At 51.9% G+C, this 18867-nt stretch overlaps 1 non-coding gene across 1 annotated transcript; it reads left to right on the top strand.

Moving 5' to 3' along the window:
- Positions 1–53: 53 nt before the first annotated feature.
- On the top strand, positions 54–124 carry TRNAG-GCC (transfer RNA glycine (anticodon GCC)). Its single transcript has one exon. It is a non-coding gene; the product is annotated as a tRNA-Gly (tRNA).
- The last annotated feature ends 18743 nt before the right edge of the window (positions 125–18867 follow it).

Raw genomic sequence — 18867 nt, 5'->3', positions numbered from 1 at the left:
TGATCCTGGGACCTGGATCTGGCAGGCACCACTGACATGAATGACTCATCCAAGCATTGGTGGTTCAGTGGTAGAATTCTCGCCTGCCACACGGGAGTCCCGGGTTCGATTCCCGGCCAATGCAGCACAGCTCCTTTTCTCATTTGCTGATCATTGCAGCGCATCTCTTCCCTCATTGACTTTGCAGACACTTGCGAAAACATTGAGCACTTGCTGCTTTTCTTTCGCTTCCCATCTTTTTGGGCCTTCCCTGCTCTTTATCCTGCAGGGCTATGCTGTTTGTCATGTTTTGTAGCAAGCAGAAGGGGGCAGTTCGTAAGGGGTTATCTTGGTTGACAGTGGTTAGCATAAGTAGTAAAAGGCAGCAATAAGCAACCGCCCAACGTGGGGCTCAAACCCACAACCCTGAGATTAAGAGTCTCATGCTCTACCGACTGAGCTAGCCAGCACAGCTCCTTTTCTCATTTGCTGATCATTGCAGCGCATCTCTTTCCTCATTGACTTTGCAGACACTTGCGAAAACATTGGGCACTTGCTGCTTTTCTTTCGCTTCCCATCCTTTTGGGCCTTCCCTGCTCTTTATCCTGCAGGGCTATGCTGTTTGTCATGTTTTGTAGCAAGCAGAAGGGGGCAGTTCGTAAGGGGTTATCTTGGTTGACAGTGGTTAGCATAAGTAGTAAAAGGCAGCAATAAGCAACTGCCCAACGTGGGGCTCGAACCCACGACCCTGAGATTAAGTGTCTCATGCTCTACCAACTGTTCTTCTTCTTCTTCTTCTTCTTCTTCTTCTTCTTCTTCTTCTTCTTCTTCTTCTTCTTCTTCTTCTTCTTCTTCTTCTTCTTCTTCTTCTTCTTCTTCTTCTTCTTCTTCTTCTTCTTCTTCTTCTTCTTCTTCTTCTTCTTCTTCTTCTTCTTCTTCTTCTTCTTCTTCTTCTTCTTCTTCTTCTTCTTCTTCACATAGGGGTCCTATGTGCAAATGTAACATCACCTAGAATAAAGTTTTGAGTTGAAAACTGTTTGATTTCAGTTTCTAATAACCTGCTAATGCTTATAATTTCAAAAATGACCATTTTTTTGGTCTTTATTAAAATGAAAAGGTTGATCGAAGAGTGTGGGGGATCTAAGAGTGTGGCAGCCCAGTAGTCAGGATTACTTCGAATTCTGACAATCTGAGGGTCATGTTGCAGGTAGTGCAGCAAGAAGGCACTTATGTGTCTTGCGCATCTCGGAGCCCCAAAATTATTTTCCGGGCTAGATGCAGCTAAAAATTATTATTAATTTTAAATCTGGTGGAGCTTAGTATAGATGGCCTAATAGAATCAGTACTGCACACTGCTACAAAACCCAAATTGAAAAGGTTGATCGAAGAGTGTGGGGGATCTAAGAGTGTGGCAGCCCAGTAGTCAGGATTATTTCTAATTCTCCCAATTCGAGGGTCATGTTGCAGGTAGTGCAGCAAGAAGGCACTCATGTGTCTTGCGCATCCAGGAGCAACAAGTCCCTGTTGTGTTGATGGCGAGTTAACAATCATGCTTCCTTCCTCTGTCCTCTCCCCCCAACCTCGCACAACAGAAATGTGGTCTCCCTCATCTGATGAGTCTTCCATCAGTTCGTCCTCCACTTCTTCCTGGGCACCTGCACCTTCCTCACTAGTTTGGCTGCTACCATGCGCCCTGGTAAAACCATCTCCCCCACCCTCACATGCCTGCCGCCTTGGTGCTGCCGACCGTCTGGACTTTGCAGATGTTAGCCCTTCCGCATACAACTCCTCCTCCTCTACTTCCTCCACCTCCTCTTGTGCCACCACCTGACTCCGAATTCTGTTTAACATGTGCTCCAGCATGTAGATCACCAGAATAGTCATGCTGATAATGGCATCGTCACCACTAAACATCTTCGTCACCATTTCAAAACTGTGCAGAAGGGTGCATAGGTCCCTGATCTGAGACCACTCCTCCAGCGTGATTTGCCCCACCTCTGGATCCCGTTGGCCTAGGCTATACGTCAGAACGTATTGCACCAGGGCTTGTCGGTGCTGCCACAGTCGCTGCAACATGTGCAGAGTTGAATTCCACCGAGTAGGCACATCGCATTTTAGCCGGTGAAGTGGCAGGCCCAATGACTTCTGTAGAGATGTAAGTCGCTGAGCTGCGGGATGCAAACGGCGGAAGTGAGCACACAGCGCCCGTGCCCTCTGCAGAAGGCCATCTAGTCCGGGATAGTGGGCTAAAAATTGCTGGACAACCAGGTTTAACACGTGAGCCATACAAGGCACGTGTGTGACATTGCCCCGGCGAAGGGCCGCACCCAGGTTTGCAGCATTGTCGCACACGGCCTTCCCTGGTTTCAGGTCCAGTGGAGACAACCATTCATGAAATTGGTTCTCCAGAGCTGACCACAACTCCTCAGCTGTGTGACTCACATTTCCCAGACATTTCAAAGTAAAAACCGCCTGATGACGTTGAGCCCTACTGCCATCATAGTAAGGAGGTGTGCAGGATCCCTTCTGCGCTGTTAGAAAGCTTGTGGCATGACCAGACAGGCTTTGGGTGCAGGTGGAGGACCGAGAGGAGGTTGAGGAAGCAGAAGCAGTGGAGGAACTTTGACATAAAGAGGATTGACGCACAACTCGTGGGGACGGCAAGACTTAGACAGCAGCCCCTTGTCCTGCTGTCACCATAGTAACCCAGTGCCCAGTCAGTGACATGTAACGCCCCTGTCCATGCCTACTCGTCCAAGTGTCTGTGGTGAAATGCACCCTGTCACACACAGAGTTTCTCAAAGAAGCGGTGATGTTGTGTGCGACATGCTGGTGGAGCGCAGGCACACCTTTCTTTGAGAAGTAGTGCCGACTGGGCATCTGGTACTGGGGCACTGCGACGGACATAAGGTCTCGAAAATCCTCTGTGTTCACCAGGCAGAAAGGCAGCATTTCTGTAGCCAAGAGCTTGCAGATGGTGAAATTCAACCTCTTAGCTTTCTCATGGCTAGGAGGAAATGGTCTTTTACTTGTCCACATCTGAGGGACTGAGGGCTGGCTGTTGTGCTTAGACGGGGTTGATAAGGGTGTCCCCGGCAAACTGCCGGTCTGTGAGGAAGATGCAGGCGGACATGTTAGGTTGCCTTGATCCAAAGGTGGTGCTATCGATGTCGGACAGCGCTCAACACCAGCTGGTGTTACCACCTCCGAAGAAAATGATGACCTGCCAATCACGCTGGCTGTTGCTGGTAAAGAGGTGGCAGGCCTGCGTCCCAAAACAGGTGTGACTGCTGTCCCCCCAGTCACAGAGGATGAAGAGGCCGCAGATGCACAAGATGGGGCAGACGGTGGTTGGCCCGGCCGGCTAGGCCGCATTGTAGCACAGTGAGCTTCCCACTGCAACTTATGCTTCATGTCCATGTGCCGGTTCATGCATGAAGTACTCAAACTATGTATTTTTTGGCCTCTACTTAGCTTTTGTTGACAAATGTTACAGATAACACGAGTTCAGTCATCTTTATCGATCTGAAAAAATGCCCAGGCTATGCAAGGCTTAGCACCCATGCGACCTGAAGAGCCACCACGACTTGTGGTCAGAGGCAGAGATGTGTTTGTGGATGCAGTTGTTGACGTGCTTCCAGTACTACGTCTCTGTCCAGGAAGACGCAACCTGACCTCGTCGTCACTAGCATCTTCCTCCACCTCCTCTGCTGACCTCATCTCTTGGCTGACTGTGGGTTGACAGTAAGTGGGATCTCCAACCTCATCATCATCACCCTGTGTGTTATCACACCCGTCGTCCTCAGAGCCAACCTGTTCCTGCCCTGACAAAAAACTAAAATTGTCGCTCCAATCAGGTATTTGAGTCTCATCATCATCTTCCTCATTGTCTCCACCAACAGGAGTTACAGTTTGGGAATGAGGGTCTACATTATGGTCAGAACGTTCTGCGTCTGGTCCTGGATCCGACTCATAAAGATTCTGGGCATCAGTGCAGATCATTTCCTCGTCTGGATTCACAGAAGCGCTGGAACCGACCTCTGATTCCCAGGCTATAGTATGAGTAAACAGCTCTGCAGACTCAACCATCTGTTCTACCTCATACTCAGACGGGCAGCTGGAGATTTGGGAGCTGTGAGGAAGCAAGTGCGATTGGGGTGACACCTCTGAGGACTGGAGTATTTGTGATGTTGAAGTTGATGTGAAGGAGAGCCCACTTAAAGGAGCACTTGATATCTGTTGAAGCACCTCCTGTTTTTGTGCCTCATCTGGAATTTGTAGTGATTGGCGTGGCCGTAAGAAAGGGATCTTATCACATTGTCCGCTAAAAGAAGTAGACATTTTAGTTTTGCTGGAAGATGGTCTTTCTTCTGCAGATGTTACTGTTGCTTTAACATCTACTCCACGGACACAACCTTTTTTCCCCTTCCCAACACGCCTATTCCCCTTTCCACCAGCAGCAGGCCTTTTTCCACTCATTTTGGTGGTTAACTAATTCACAACTCTGGAGTTGTTGGCACAAAAAAACAATGGATGGGAACCGAGCAGAGCTGAGTGGCTAAAATGTGGTATTAGGCCAAAACTATTGTTTGGGTTAGATGCAGAAAAAAATTATATTCAGTTTGCAACCTGATGGAGGTCAGTATAGATGGACTAATAGAACAAGTCCCACACACAGCTAGAAGGCCAAATATTTTTTCAGAGCTAGATGCAGAAAAAAATTATATTCAATTTGCAACGTGATGGAGGTCAGTATAGATGGACTAATAGAACAAGTTCCACACACTGCTAGAAGGCCAAATATTTTTTCAGAGCTAGATGAAGAAAAATATTATATTCAATTTGCAACCTGATGGAGGTCAGTATAGATGGACTAATAGAACAAGTCCAACACACTGCTAGAAGGCCAAATAATTTTTCAGAGCTAGATGCAGAAAAAAATTATATTCAATTTGCAACCTGATGGAGGTCAGTATAGATGGACTAATAGAACAAGTCCCACACACTGCTAGAAGGCCAAATATTTTTTCAGAGCTAGATGCAGAAAAAAATTATATTCAATTTGCAACCTGATGGAGGTCAGTATAGATGGACTAATAGAACAAGTCCCACACACAGCTAGAAGCCCAAATATTTTTTCAGAGGTAGATGCAGAAAAAATTATATTCAATTTGCAACCTTATGGAGGTCAGTATAGATGGACTAATAGAATGATGCTATGCCCAAAAGGTTTTACTTCACTAGGTGCAGTAAAAAAATTGGTATTCTATACACAGGTGGTGTAGCTTGCAACACAGATAGGCTACTCCACTGACTAACACACTCTGCAATAGGCCAAAAAGGATTAGCTTTGCTAGATTTAGCGAAATGCTGTGAAAAAAACTTGCACAGCACTGGCACAGACCTGCCTTGCAAAAACTGATAGGAACTGATATAACTTAGTCCTGAAAAGGACTGCAATTACAATTAGTCTTTACTCCCAACCTATCTATTTAAGAGCACAGACCTGCCTGATAAAAGTCGTAGGAAATGCTGTAACCTAGTCCTTAAAAGGACTGCAATCACAACTATTCCATACTCCCAAGCTATCTGTAGATTTGTGCGAAAATTGGATTGAAATTAACAAGGTATAGCGCACACAGCAACAGCGGTGCAGCCTAACACGCAGCTGCAGCAGTGAGAAAATGGTGGCGACGGGGAAAATGGCTGGGTCTTATAGGGCAAGGACATGTGACATACACTGCCAATGACACATGCCCTTGCTTGTGTGAAAAAAAGCACTTCGCTCCGTGTGTGCGCTGCTGATAGGCTGACAGATTGCACCTCCCCACTGCAAATGCGGGAAAGAGAAAAAAAAATGGAGATCTTCATTATTCCTGCAGAGATCCATCCCCTGCCCCTCCCCCCACCCCGCTGTACACTCAAACTGCGTATTAACATTACTTTTCATCATTACTGAGAAAAAATCCAGTTATGATTTTGGTGCACGAACAGTTATCGAACATAACCTCGAACAGCCAAATTTTGTTCAAATCGTTCGTGTTCGCCGAACTGCTCGAACACCGCCCAAAACAGCTCAAATTTGAGATTGGCGAACAGTTCAAGTCGAACACCGCTCATCTCTAGTCGGGTGTAGGCCAGAGAAATAGAACTGTGGTTTTCCTCTTCCACGGTTCTAATCTACTTTTTATTACCCTTTTTCCATTGATAGTGCGAGTGTAAGCTATTTTACTTCCTTTACAATGGGAAAGGCGCGTGGCAAGGGACGTGGAACTGGACATTCTAGTGATGATGCGTGCAGAGGACGGGGCCGTGGCCAAGGTGAAAATGTGCCACAACCAACAGCCACATCTTCTCGCTCCCACTTCTTGACCGAATTACTAGGGAAGCACAGAACAACACCAGTATTGCGAACTGATCAGTGTGAACAGGTTATTAATTGGATAGCAGATAATACTTCTAGTTAACTGGGCACCACCACCTCCGGTCTGTCTTCCACACGGTCAAATCTTAGTAGCCGTGAGTCTCGACCACATACTCCTCCTCACCCTGATGCTCCTTCCTCCCATCATGCAGAGTGTAACGGGTCTGGGAGGCGGAACCTCTGAGCTACTATACAAGGGGGCGGTCCTTGTAAGGGAGCGGGTGGCGACCAGGGAAGACGGGCAGGAAGTCACAGCAGGTGACCGGGACAGTCTCTGAGTGAACGGGCTGGAGGTCACGGCAAGTGACCGGGGCAGTCTCTGGATGAACGGGCTGATGGTCACGGCAAGTGACCGGGGCAGTCTCTGAATGAACGGGCAGATGGTCACGGCAAGTGACCGGGGCAGTCTCTGGATGAACGGGCAGATGGTCACGGCAAGTGACCGGGGCAGTCTCTAGGTAAAGGGTTGGTACGACCTGTGGCGGCTGATGATAGACGTGAGCTCCCAGGTGAGCAGGCGTGAGTCTCTGGATGAACGGGTGGTCACAGCATGTGACGGCGGAGCCTCCAGGAAGACCAACAGACAGGCGGCAGATGAGCGCTCCCAGGTGAGCGGGCAGAAGTCTCTGGACAGGCGGGTGGTCACAGCACGTGACGGCGGAGCCTCCAGGTAGGCTAGCAGACAGGTAGCAGATGTGTGCTCCCAGGTGAGCGGGCAAGCTGGTCCATAGACAGACTGACAGGAGTTGGAAGGCAGACCGTCGGACCTCAGGCAAGCAGGCAGGTGGCTGATGTGCGCTCCCAGGTGAGCGGGCAGGCTGGTCCTTAGACAGACTGACAGGAGTAGTAAGGCAGACCGTCGGACCTCAGACTAGCAGGCAGGTAGCAGATAATCAGGCAGGAATCTGGCAGGTATCTGGCAGGTAACTGGCAACGGGACCTGAGGGCTGAAGCAGAGTAGTGAACAGTGCAACAACATTGCTCGGGCACCTCCATTTTGGAGGAGGTGCCTTATATATGGTGAAGTCCTCCGGCCATTGGCCGGGGACTCCTTAGGACGGCGCGCGCGGCCCCTTTAAGAGGGAGGGAGAGCGCGCGCGCCCTAAGCACAGTGGCCGGGAAGGAGCGCGCGCTGCCAGCAGAGCGGGAGGAGGACGCCGGGCACGGAGCAGAGAGGTGAGGGGAACAGCGTCCCTGCCTAGCAGAGGGCAGGGACGCCGGCGCTACAGTACCCCCCCCTTTAGGCCCCCCCTTTTTTAGGCCAGACAGAAATTTAGCAAGGATAAGAGGGGCATGGATGTTCTCCCGGGGCTCCCACGTTCTCTCCTCAGGACCAAACCCCTTCCAATCTACTAGAAAAAAGGTCTTTCCTCTTACCCTTTTGGTGGCAAGAATATTCTCTACCTCAAACTCGTCCTCAGCAGAAACCGGAGCAGGAGGCGTACCTGTAGACTTGGAAAAAGAGTTAAGAACCACAGGTTTGAGGAGAGATACATGGAAGGAGTTAGGGATCCGTAAGTTGGCCGGGAGTTTCAATTTATAGGCCACCGGGTTGATCTGACTGATGACCTCCAGAGGACCGATGAACCGAGGCCCTAACTTGTAGGAAGGTATCTTGAGTCGGACATATTTAGATGAGAGCCAGACTTTATCTCCAGGACGAAATTGTGGAGGATCCAGGCGTTTTTTGTCAGCGTGTCTTTTCATCCGTTCGGACGACTGAAGGAGTGCGGATCGGGTACTCTCCCAAATGGAGGAAAATTTGCTAACGAGAGATTCCGCAGCCGGGTTGTCCACAGAGGTGGAGGCAGGAAAAGGAATCCGAGGATGCTGACCGAAGACTACAAAAAACGGGGATTTGGAGGAGGATTCGCTCTGGTGATTATTATAAGAGAACTCGGCCCATGGTAGGAGATCCACCCAGTCTGAATGATGGGCATTAACGAAGTGCCGGAGGTAACTGGTCAGGTTCTGATTGATCCGCTCCACTTGACCATTGGACTGTGGGTGGTAAGCGGAAGAGAAGTCCAGGGTGATGTCTAGCAGTTTACAAGTGGCTCTCCAGAAACGTGAGGTGAACTGTACCCCACGATCCGACACGATGTGGAGGGGCAGGCCATGAAGACGGAAGATGTGGCGAATAAAGTCTTTAGCCAGCTCGGGTGCAGACGGGAGGCCTGGCAGGGGAATAAAGTGAGCCATCTTGGAAAAGCGGTCAGCGACCACCCAAATGACCGTACAACCGGCAGAGACGGGGAGATCAGTTATGAAGTCCATAGCAATATGCTGCCAGGGGGCAGCAGGCACAGGAAGCGGAAGGAGGCGACCGGCTGGCAGGTGTCTCGGGACTTTGTTGCGGGCGCAGGACACACAGGCAGAAACAAAGTCTATTATGTCCTTGTGCAGGGTAGGCCACCAGTAGTGCCGGGAAATAAGCTGGAGGGTCTTTTTCTGACCGGCGTGGCCAGCTAGTTTAGACGAATGGCCCCAGTGTAGGATCTTCTCCCGATCAGGTACTGAAACAAACGTCTTACCGGGAGGGAGACGATTTAGACTCACGGGAGCCACCTGCATTACTCTGGCGGGATCGATGATATGTTTAGGTTCTTCCTCGAGATCGGACACCAGAAAGGATCGGGACAAGGCGTCTGCTTTGACGTTTTTGTCAGCCGGGCGAAAATGAAGAACAAAATCAAAGCGAGCAAAAAACAAGGATCACCGGGCTTGGCGCGGGTTAAGTCTCTGGGCATGCTGGAGGTAAGCCAAGTTCTTGTGGTCAGTATAAATTATTACCAGGTGAAGAGCCCCCTCGAGTAGGTAACGCCACTCCTCCAATGCCAGCTTGATGGCCAATAACTCTCGGTCTCCTATGGAATAGTTGCGCTCAGAAGAGGAGAAGAGTTTGGAGAAGAAGCCACAAGTTACCATTCTCCCGGAAGATGATTTTTGAGTAAGTACCGCTCCGGCTCCAGAGGAGGAGGCGTCAACTTCCAGGAAGAACTGCTTGTTGCCATCTGGGCGATGCAGCACCGGGGCGGAAGAGAAGGCCTGTTTTAGGGAAAGAAAGGCCTCCTCTGCTTCGGGCGGCCACTCTTTGGGATTAGTACCCTTACGGGTGAGCACGGAAATTGGGGCAGTCCGAGAAGAGAAGTGTGGTATGAAGAGGCGGTAGTAGTTGGCGAAGCCCAGGAATCGCTGAATGGCCTTCAACCCCTCCGGTCGAGGCCATTTCTCGATGGCAGACAGTTTCTCTGGATCCATTCGTAGGCCGGTCTGAGAAATAATGTAGCCCAAAAACGGAAGCAAGGTCTGCTCAAAGAGGCACTTCTCGTATTTAGCGAAGAGGTGATTCTGCCTGAGCCTGAGCAGGACCTGACGAACGTCCCTCCGGTGAGTCTGGAGATCCGGAGAGAAGACCAAGATGTCGTCCAGGTACACCACTACGCAGGAGTAGAGAAGGTCCCGGAAGATGTCATTGACCAACTCTTGAAAGACGGCAGGAGCGTTACAGAGACCAAAGGGCATTACCAGATATTCATAGTGGCCGTCCCGGGTGTTGAATGCCGTCTTCCATTCATCCCCCTGACGGATACGAACCAGGTTGTACGCCCCACGGAGGTCCAGTTTGGTGAAGATTCTAGCCCCCCTCAGACGATCAAATAACTCCGGAATGAGCGGAAGGGGGTACTTATTCTTCACCGTGATCTGGTTAAGGCCTCTATAGTCTATACAAGGACGGAAAGAGCCGTCCTTCTTTTTGACGAAAAAGAAGCCTGCTCCCGCCGGGGAGGTAGATTTCCGGATGAATCCCCTGGCCAGATTCTCCTCAATATATTCGGACATCGACCGGGTCTCAGCAGCGGATAATGGATAAATACGCCCACGGGGAGGAGTAGTACCAGGTAACAGGTCGATAGGGCAGTCGTATGGTCTATGAGGGGGTAGTGTCTCTGCCTCCTTTTTATTAAAGACATCAGCATAAGACCAATAAGGAATCGGAAGTCCAGGTAGATTAGCTGGGGTAGGAGAAGGACGGACGGGATGGACGGGAACCAGACAGGTCTTATGGCAGTCCTGACCCCAGCGAAGGACTTCTCCGGTCTGCCAGTCAAGCATGGGTGCATGTCTCTGGAGCCAAGGTAGGCCTAGCAAGAGGGCGTGAGAGAGTCCAGGCAGAACATGAAAGGAGATACTCTCAGAATGCAGCATTCCCACCTGCAGAGTAATGGATTCGGTGATGAGTTGGATGGGGCGTGGTAAGAGACCCCCATCCACGGCAGCAACAGACAAGGGTACAGCCAGAGGTTTGGTGGGGATGCGGTATTTCTCTACCAGGGACTGTGAAATAAGATTCCCGGCTGCTCCAGAGTCAAGTTGGGCTAGTTCGAAATAACGGTTCTCCCCGCAGACGATTGAGACTGACAACAGCAGAGATGGAGAGGATTTATTCTTGTCTAGGTCGACCTCTCTGAGCGAACCTAGACACAGGCGTTTCCCGACCTCTCCGGGCAGGCACGGATCCGGTGCTCCTTACTGCCACAGTAGAAGCAGCTCCCCTCGGCACGGCGTAAGTCCTGACGGGTTTTGAGCATCTTGGTCTGGTCGACCTGCATAGGCTCAGGAGAGTGTACCTGGGTAGAGACGGAGGGAGTGACGGGTTTCTGAAAAGTAGGAGCTAGACGTGGTAACCTCCTCTCACGGGTGACCTCTTTGGCACGCTCCTGGAACCGTAGGTCAATCCGGGTGGCAAGAGTTATTAGGTCATCGAGAGTGGTAGGAATGTCCCGACCGGCAAGTTCATCTTTAATACGGCCGGACAGACCCTCCCAGAAGACGGATACCAGAGCGTCGTTATCCCAGGCCAGCTCCGAGGCAAGGGTACGGAACCGTATGGCATATTGGCCCACGGTGAGACTTCCCTGACGGAGGCGTAGCAGTGATGATGCGGATGAGGTCTTCCGTCCGGGTTCGTCGAAGACTTTCCGGAAAGCCGTGAGAAAAGCAGGCAAGTTGGATACCAGGGGGTCTCCTCTCTCCCATAGAGGATTTAGCCAGGCCAGGGCCTCCCCGGTGAGATGGGACATGATGAATGCAATTTTGGCCCGGTCGGAGTTAAACTGGTGAGACAATAGTTCAAAGTGCAGGGTGCACTGATTTATGAAGCCCCGAGCCTGGGCGGAGTCGCCTCCGAAGCGAGGAGGTGCAGAAAGCCGGGGTCCGGGGTACGATACCATGGTATTAGTGGGCAGCGGAGCTGCCGGATTGCGAGACATGGCACTGGCGGAGGTTGCTGGTGGAGCAGTCAGAGTGTCCAGGCGAGTATTGACATTCCGCAGGTGACCCAGGATGGACTCCTGTTGGGACCTTTGACGGGACAGTTCATGACACAGGTCCGAGAGCGAGGGAGCTTGGGTGCCACCGGGTTCCATGGCCCGAGCAAACTGTAACGGGTCTGGGAGGCGGAACCTCTGAGCTACTATACAAGGGGGCGGTCCTTGTAAGGGAGCGGGTGGCGACCAGGGAAGACGGGCAGGAAGTCACAGCAGGTGACCGGGACAGTCTCTGAGTGAACGGGCTGGAGGTCACGGCAAGTGACCGGGGCAGTCTCTCGATGAACGGGCTGATGGTCACGGCAAGTGACCGGGGCAGTCTCTGAATGAACGGGCAGATGGTCACGGCAAGTGACCGGGGCAGTCTCTGGATGAACGGGCAGATGGTCACGGCAAGTGACCGGGGCAGTCTCTAGGTAAAGGGTTGGTACGACCTGTGGCGGCTGATGATAGACGTGAGCTCCCAGGTGAGCAGGCGAGAGTCTCTGGGTGAACGGGTGGTCACAGCATGTGACGGCGGAGCCTCCAGGAAGACCAACAGACAGGCGGCAGATGAGCGCTCCCAGGTGAGCGGGCAGAAGTCTCTGGACAGGCGGGTGGTCACAGCACGTGACGGCGGAGCCTCCAGGTAGGCTAGCAGACAGGTAGCAGATGTGTGCTCCCAGGTGAGCGGGCAAGCTGGTCCATAGACAGACTGACAGGAGTTGGAAGGCAGACCGTCGGACCTCAGGCAAGCAGGCAGGTGGCTGATGTGCGCTCCCAGGTGAGCGGGCAGGCTGGTCCTTAGACAGACTGACAGGAGTAGTAAGGCAGACCGTCGGACCTCAGACTAGCAGGCAGGTAGCAGATAATCAGGCAGGAATCTGGCAGGAATCTGGCAGGTATCTGACAGGTAACTGGAAACGGGACCTGAGGGCTGAAGCAGAGTAGTGAACAGTGCAACAACATTGCTCGGGCACCTCCATTTTGGAGGAGGTGCCTTATATATGGTGAAGTCCTCCGGCCATTGGCCGGGGACTCCTTAGGACGGCGCGCGCGGCCCCTTTAAGAGGGAGGGAGAGCGCGCGCGCGCGCCCTAAGCACAGTGGCCGGGAAGGAGCGCGCGCTGCCAGCAGAGCGGGAGGAGGGCACGGAGCAGAGAGGTGAGGGGAACAGCGTCCCTGCCTAGCAGAGGGCAGGGACGCCGGCGCTACACAGAGTGTCGTCAGAAATCAACTGATCCCACACTTGGACACTCTGAAGAGCTGTTCACTGGTCCTTTTCCAGATTTGTGCCCCTCGCCTGCTCCGCTTGAAGTGGTGGAAGAGGAGATCCCATGTAGCGATGTCCAAAAATTTGAACAGCCACGGCCACAGGAAGTCGACGCTGGCAATTTGTCACAAGAGGTGGACGATGACGAGACAAAATTGCCAGGAAGTGAGGAGGAGGATCGTGGTGCGCAAGTGGAAGAGGAGGAGGTGGTGGATGATCTAGTAACTGACCGAATGTGGCAGGAGAACATGCAGAGCGAGGCCAGCAGCACACAGGGTGAGGGAGGCAGGGTACCCCAACAGGCAGGAAGAAGCAGTGTGGTGGCCGCACACAGAAGGCAGGCAACAGTTCCCCATAACACCAACACGAGGGACGTTGCCAGTACAACCTGTAGGTCTTCCAGAGTCTGGAATTTTTTTAAAGACTCTGCTGATAACCCCAAAAAGGCCATTTGTACCACCTGCCATGCCAGCATCAGCAGGGGTGACAAAACTACCAGCCTGACCACCACCAGCATGATCAGGCACATGGCAACAAAGCATCCAACTTTGTGGGGTGAACCCCAGGGTCCACGACCAGTGTCAGTGGGGGTCACCACTGCTTCTTCCGCTGTTGTGCATGCAATAGAACCCCCTGTTGTGTGTGCAAGGCAATCCCCTGTTCATACTGCATGCAAAGATGCTCCCTCCTCTCAGTCTTCACTTGTTATGGCAGTTTCTCAAGAAACAGCATCCACGTCCACGTCCCACCGCAGCGTTCAATTGTCCATATCCCAGACCTTTGAACGAAAGTGGAAATTCGCAGCCAACGCCCCACAGGCCACAGTTCTAAATTCGCACATTTCACGACTGCTTGCGTTGGAAATGCTGCCTTTTAGGCTGGTGGAGACGGAATCCTTCCGCAACCTTATGGCGGTGACGATCCCTCGGTACTCGGTCCCCAGCCGACATTATTTTGCCCAGTATGCCATCCCTGCACTACTCAAGCACGTGTCCCAAAACATCTGCCGTGCCCTCAACAACGCAGTTACTGGAAGAGTCCACCTGACAACGGACACGTGGACAAGTGCTTGTGGCCAGGGACGGTACATCTCCCTGACGGCACACTGGGTAAACATAGTGGAAGCCGGGACCCAGTCGGACCTTGGGACGGAACACATCCTCCCCACACCGAGGATTGCGGGCCCTATGTCAGTCAGAGTTGCCCCCACAGTGTACAGCTCCTGCGCATCATCCTCCTCCTCCTCCTCCTCATGTTCAGCTTCCATCTCAGATATCACCACATCAGTTACAAGCTGGAAGCACTGCAGTACTGCCTCCGCCAAGCGGCAACAGGCTGTGCTGAAACTCATAAGATTAGGTGATGAACCGCACACTGCTTGTGAGTTGTGGACAGCTGTGAAAGAGCAGGCAGATCTGTGGCTGAGACCACTGAACCTGCATCCAGGCATGGTTGTGTGTGACAAAGGCCGTAACCTGGTGGCGGCTCTGAGGCGAGGCGAGATCACACACGTACCATGCCTGGCTCATGTGCTTAACCTCGTGGTTCAGCGGTTTCTTAAATCGTACCCCGAGTTGCCAGATCGGCTCGTCAAAGTACACCACCTGTCAGTTCATTTTTGCAAGTCGGCTAGAGCTTCCGCCGCCCTTACTGTGTTGCAGCAGCGTTTGCAGCTTCCGTCACACCGACTGGTGTGTGAAGTCCCCACACGTTGGAACTTTACCCTCAACATTTTGCAAAGGATTTGTGAGTAGAAGAGAGCAGTTGTGGAGTACCAGCTGCAACAAGGCAGTCGATATTCAGGTCAGACTCCACACATAAGACCTCAGGAGTGGACCTGGATGTCTGACATATGTACCATCCTGACAAACTTTGAGGATTCCACCAAGATGGTGAGTGGCGATGACGCCATCATTAGCATCAGCATTCCACTTGTCTGTCTCTTGCAACGCTCTCTGCAGAGAATTAAAGAGGAGAGATTGCAGCCAGAGTATGATGAGATGGAACAAGAAGCCGTAGCGGTCGATTACACACAGCCCAGCCTCATCTCATTCCAATGTGCATTGGGGGACAATGAGGGGGAGGAGGATGAAGAACAGGAGCTTTTATCATGCGCTGTAGATGGTAGTACCTGTACAACTGTCATACCGTCGGTTCAGCGTGGGTGGCCTGAGGACAGGGGGGAGGAGGAGGAGAGCATGGTCAATCGTCATTTTGGTGAGGACATGGAAGTCTTGCCCGTTACCAGTCTGGCACGCATGGCTGACTTTATGTTACGCTGTCTTAACTTTTAGACCGACCCCCGCTACAATGAGTACTTTCTCTCTCTTATTCCTGAGGTGGAGAGGTCTACAAAAATGGGGCAGTACCAAAAGGCCCTTGCTGCAGAACTGTTAAAAAAATTCCCATCTGAACATGCTAGCGGCAGAGGTCACACTTCGTTGCCCAACCAAAGCGTACATGCGAGAGAGACGCAAATTCAATCCATCAGAGGCAGGAGAACACTGTCAACGTTCTGGGACAGTTTCTCAGACCCTCCCTTCGGACAGACCCTGAGGCGCGGGGTACTCTCACAAGGAGTGGAAAGTTTCAAAAGATGGTGAGGGAGTACCTTGTCGACCGTACCAGCATCCTCCATGATTCCTCTGTGCCTTTTAATTATTGGGTATCCAAGCTGGACACTTGGAATGAACTCGCTCTGTACGCCTTGGAGGTCCTGGCCTGCCCTGCCGCTAGCGTGTTATCGGAGCGTGTTTTTAGTGCCGCTGGGGGAATTATAACTGATAAGCGCACTTGCCTGTCAACTGACAATGCTGACAAGCTGACCCTTATCAAAATGAACAAGGGCTGGATTGGGCCAGACTTCTCATCACCACCAAATGACAGCAGAGTAACATAAAGTCAAATCCACTGTGTTTTTTCGGGAGGTGTATTCACAAGCACCGCTTCACACCCACACATGGGTATACGCTTCCTCATTTAGGCTGTTTTATCCTCAGCCTCCACCACCACTATACCACCAGGGTGACCGTGGTCCTTGTTGCCATTATTGAAAGTTCCTCCGTCCTTATTTTTGTCAGCTTTTGCTTGGAAGGCATAAGCAAACACTATGGGAGACCCACTCCCTAATAATGGGAATAATGTTTGTAATATGCTGTACTGCATGGCTCTTGTAAGGGGCATTGCAAGTTCCTCCATCCTAATTTTTGGCAGCTTTTGCTTGGAAGGCATAAGCAAATACTCTGGGAGACCCATTCCCCAATCATGGGAATAATGTTTGTAATATGCTGTACTGCATGGCTCTTGTAAGGGGCATTGCAAGTTCCTCCATCCTAATTTTTGGCAGCTTTTGCTTGGAAGGCATAGGCAAAGACTATGGGAGACCCACTCCCCAATAATGGGAATAATGTTTGTAATATGCTGTACTGCATGGCTCTTGTAAGGGGCATTGGAAGTTCCTCCATCCTAATTTTTGGCAGCTTTTGCTTGGAAGGCATAAGCAAATACTATGGGAGACCCATTCCCCAATCATGGGAATAATGTTTGTAATATGCTGTACTGCATGGCTCTTGTAAGGGGCATTGCAAGTTCCTCCATCCTAATTTTTGGCAGCTTTTCCTTGGAAGGCATAAGCAAATTGTAATGCACACGCCCGGGCTGAGCGGTGTGTGCGTGTATATGTAGTGATTCCACTTGACCGTGCTGGAGAGTGAATGCCTGGAGGGGCGTAGCTAAGTATTCACCCGATCCGACCAGGGTCGCACGACGACATACGACGCCAGTGCGCCAAGGAGGAACCGAGCAGAGGGACCAGGTGCTACTCCAGGACAGACCCCGGACACGGCTGTTGACCAACACAGGGGAATAAAGGAACAGACAGGTTAGGCTGGCACACAGACTGGTGGGTATAGGCAGGCACGACTGGTATGCAGGCAGGCGGGTATGCAGGCAGGGGGGTACAGGCAAGCACGGCTAGAGTGCAGACAGGGAGGCACTAGCAGGTAGGAACACAGGCGGTATAGGACCCAGTACACACTGGAACTCAGGAACAGAACCACAGATGTGGCAGACAAACACAGCAGAGTGAGGCCGCCCAGAGTGGTGAGCGAGAGCAGGGCAAGACAAGACCGCCTAGAGCGGTGAGCGAGAGAAGAACAGGACGAGGCCACCTGGAGCGGTGAGCGAGAGTAGAGCAGGACGAGGCCGCCTGGAGCGGTGAGCAAGAGTAGAGCAGGACGAGACCGCCTGGAGCGGTGAGCAAGAGTAGAGTAGGACGAGGCCGCCTGGAGCAGTGAGCAAAGGGTCAGAGCAGACAGAGACTGCCGGAGCAGCGAGCAAAGGGTCAGAGCAGAGCGAGACTGCCGGAGCAGCGAGCAAAGGGTCAGAGCAGAGCGAGACTGCCAGAGCAGAGAGCAAAGGGTCAGAGTAGAGTGAGACTGCCGGAGCAGCGAGCAGAGGGTCAGAGCAGAGCGAGACTGCCGGAGCAGCGAGCAAAGGGTCAGAGCAAAGCGGGACTGCCGGAGCAGCGAGCAAAGGGTCAGATCAGAGCGAGACTGCTGGAGCAGCGAGCAAAGGGTCAGAGCAGAGCGAGACTGCCGGAGCAGCGAGCAAAGGGTCAGAGCAGAGTGAGACTGCCAGAGCAGCGAGCAAAGGATCAGAGCAGAGCAAGACTGCCGGAGCAGCGAGCAAAGGGTCAGAGCAGAGCAAGACTGCAGGAGCAGCGAGCAAAGGGTCTGAGCAGAGCGAGACTGCCGGAGCAGCGAGCAAAGGGTCAGAGCAGAGCGAGACTGCCGGAGCAGCGAGCAAAGGGTCAGAGCAGAGCGGAAACCGCAGGAGCGGAGAGCGAGGCAGGGCAGAGGGGACAGGGCTCTGTTCACATGGAACAGACAGGAAGGGAAAGGCAGAACCAGATACCCACAGGGTACTTGCAGTGAAGTAGCGAGTGGACCACAAACTCACAAACGGAAGTACAGTGACAATGAGCAGGAGTTAGGTACGAGTTCAGACTGCAGAAAAAGGAAAGGTACGGACATAGAGAAAAACAGGAAACAGGCTAGAAGAGTATTCAGACAAGAACAGACACAGTAGCAAGATACAGGAGCGGGTCTAGGTATGCAGCCCCTAGAAGGCGGAAGGAACAGGCTAGGAGTGTGTTCAGACAGGACAGAAAAGATACAGGAGCAGGTTTAGGTATGCAGCCCCTAGAAGGCGGAAGGAACAGGCTAGGAGCGCGTTCAGACAGGCCTGGAAATACAGCCTCCAGGAAAGGCAGGCAAGCAAGCACAGAAAGGAACCTGGCACATTCAGAGTGAAAGAGCACACTGAATGAATCACAATGCTCAGGCAGGGTTTCTTGGGAGGAGCTGGGTTAAATACCAGGTGACAGACAGCAATAGGCTGAGGACGCACAAGGGGTGTGTCTGCAGCAGGTACAAGAAACAGGAAGTGATCGTGCGCCGCCCTTAAGCAGCAGAAACAGAGGCAAGCAGACAGCATGGAGGGAAGCCAGGCTAGTAGACTGGACTGGAGATCAAGTGCGCGCTCTTGCACAGTGGGAGATGGACCACTATGCAAGGACGCTGCCAGGTATGTTACACAAATACTATGGGAGACCCACTCCCCAATCATGGGAATAAAGTTTGTAATATGCTGTACTGCATGGCTCTTGTAAGGGGCATTGCAAGTTCCTCCGTCCTAATTTTTGGCAGCTTTTGCTTGGAAGGCATAAGCAAATACTATGGGAGACACACTCCCCAATAATGGGAATAATGTTTGTAATATGCTGTACTGCATTGCTCTTGTAAGGGGCATTGCAAGTTCCTCCATCGTAATTTTTGGCAGATTTTGCTTGGAAGGCATAAGCAAATACTATGGGAGGCACAC

This window comes from Phyllobates terribilis, unplaced genomic scaffold (assembly GCF_046119375.1).
Source record: "Phyllobates terribilis strain yellow unplaced genomic scaffold, ASM4611937v1 Scaffold_5__5_contigs__length_657084704, whole genome shotgun sequence".
NCBI lineage: Eukaryota > Metazoa > Chordata > Amphibia > Anura > Dendrobatidae > Phyllobates > Phyllobates terribilis.
This window is presented reverse-complemented; position numbering and strand designations above follow the sequence as displayed.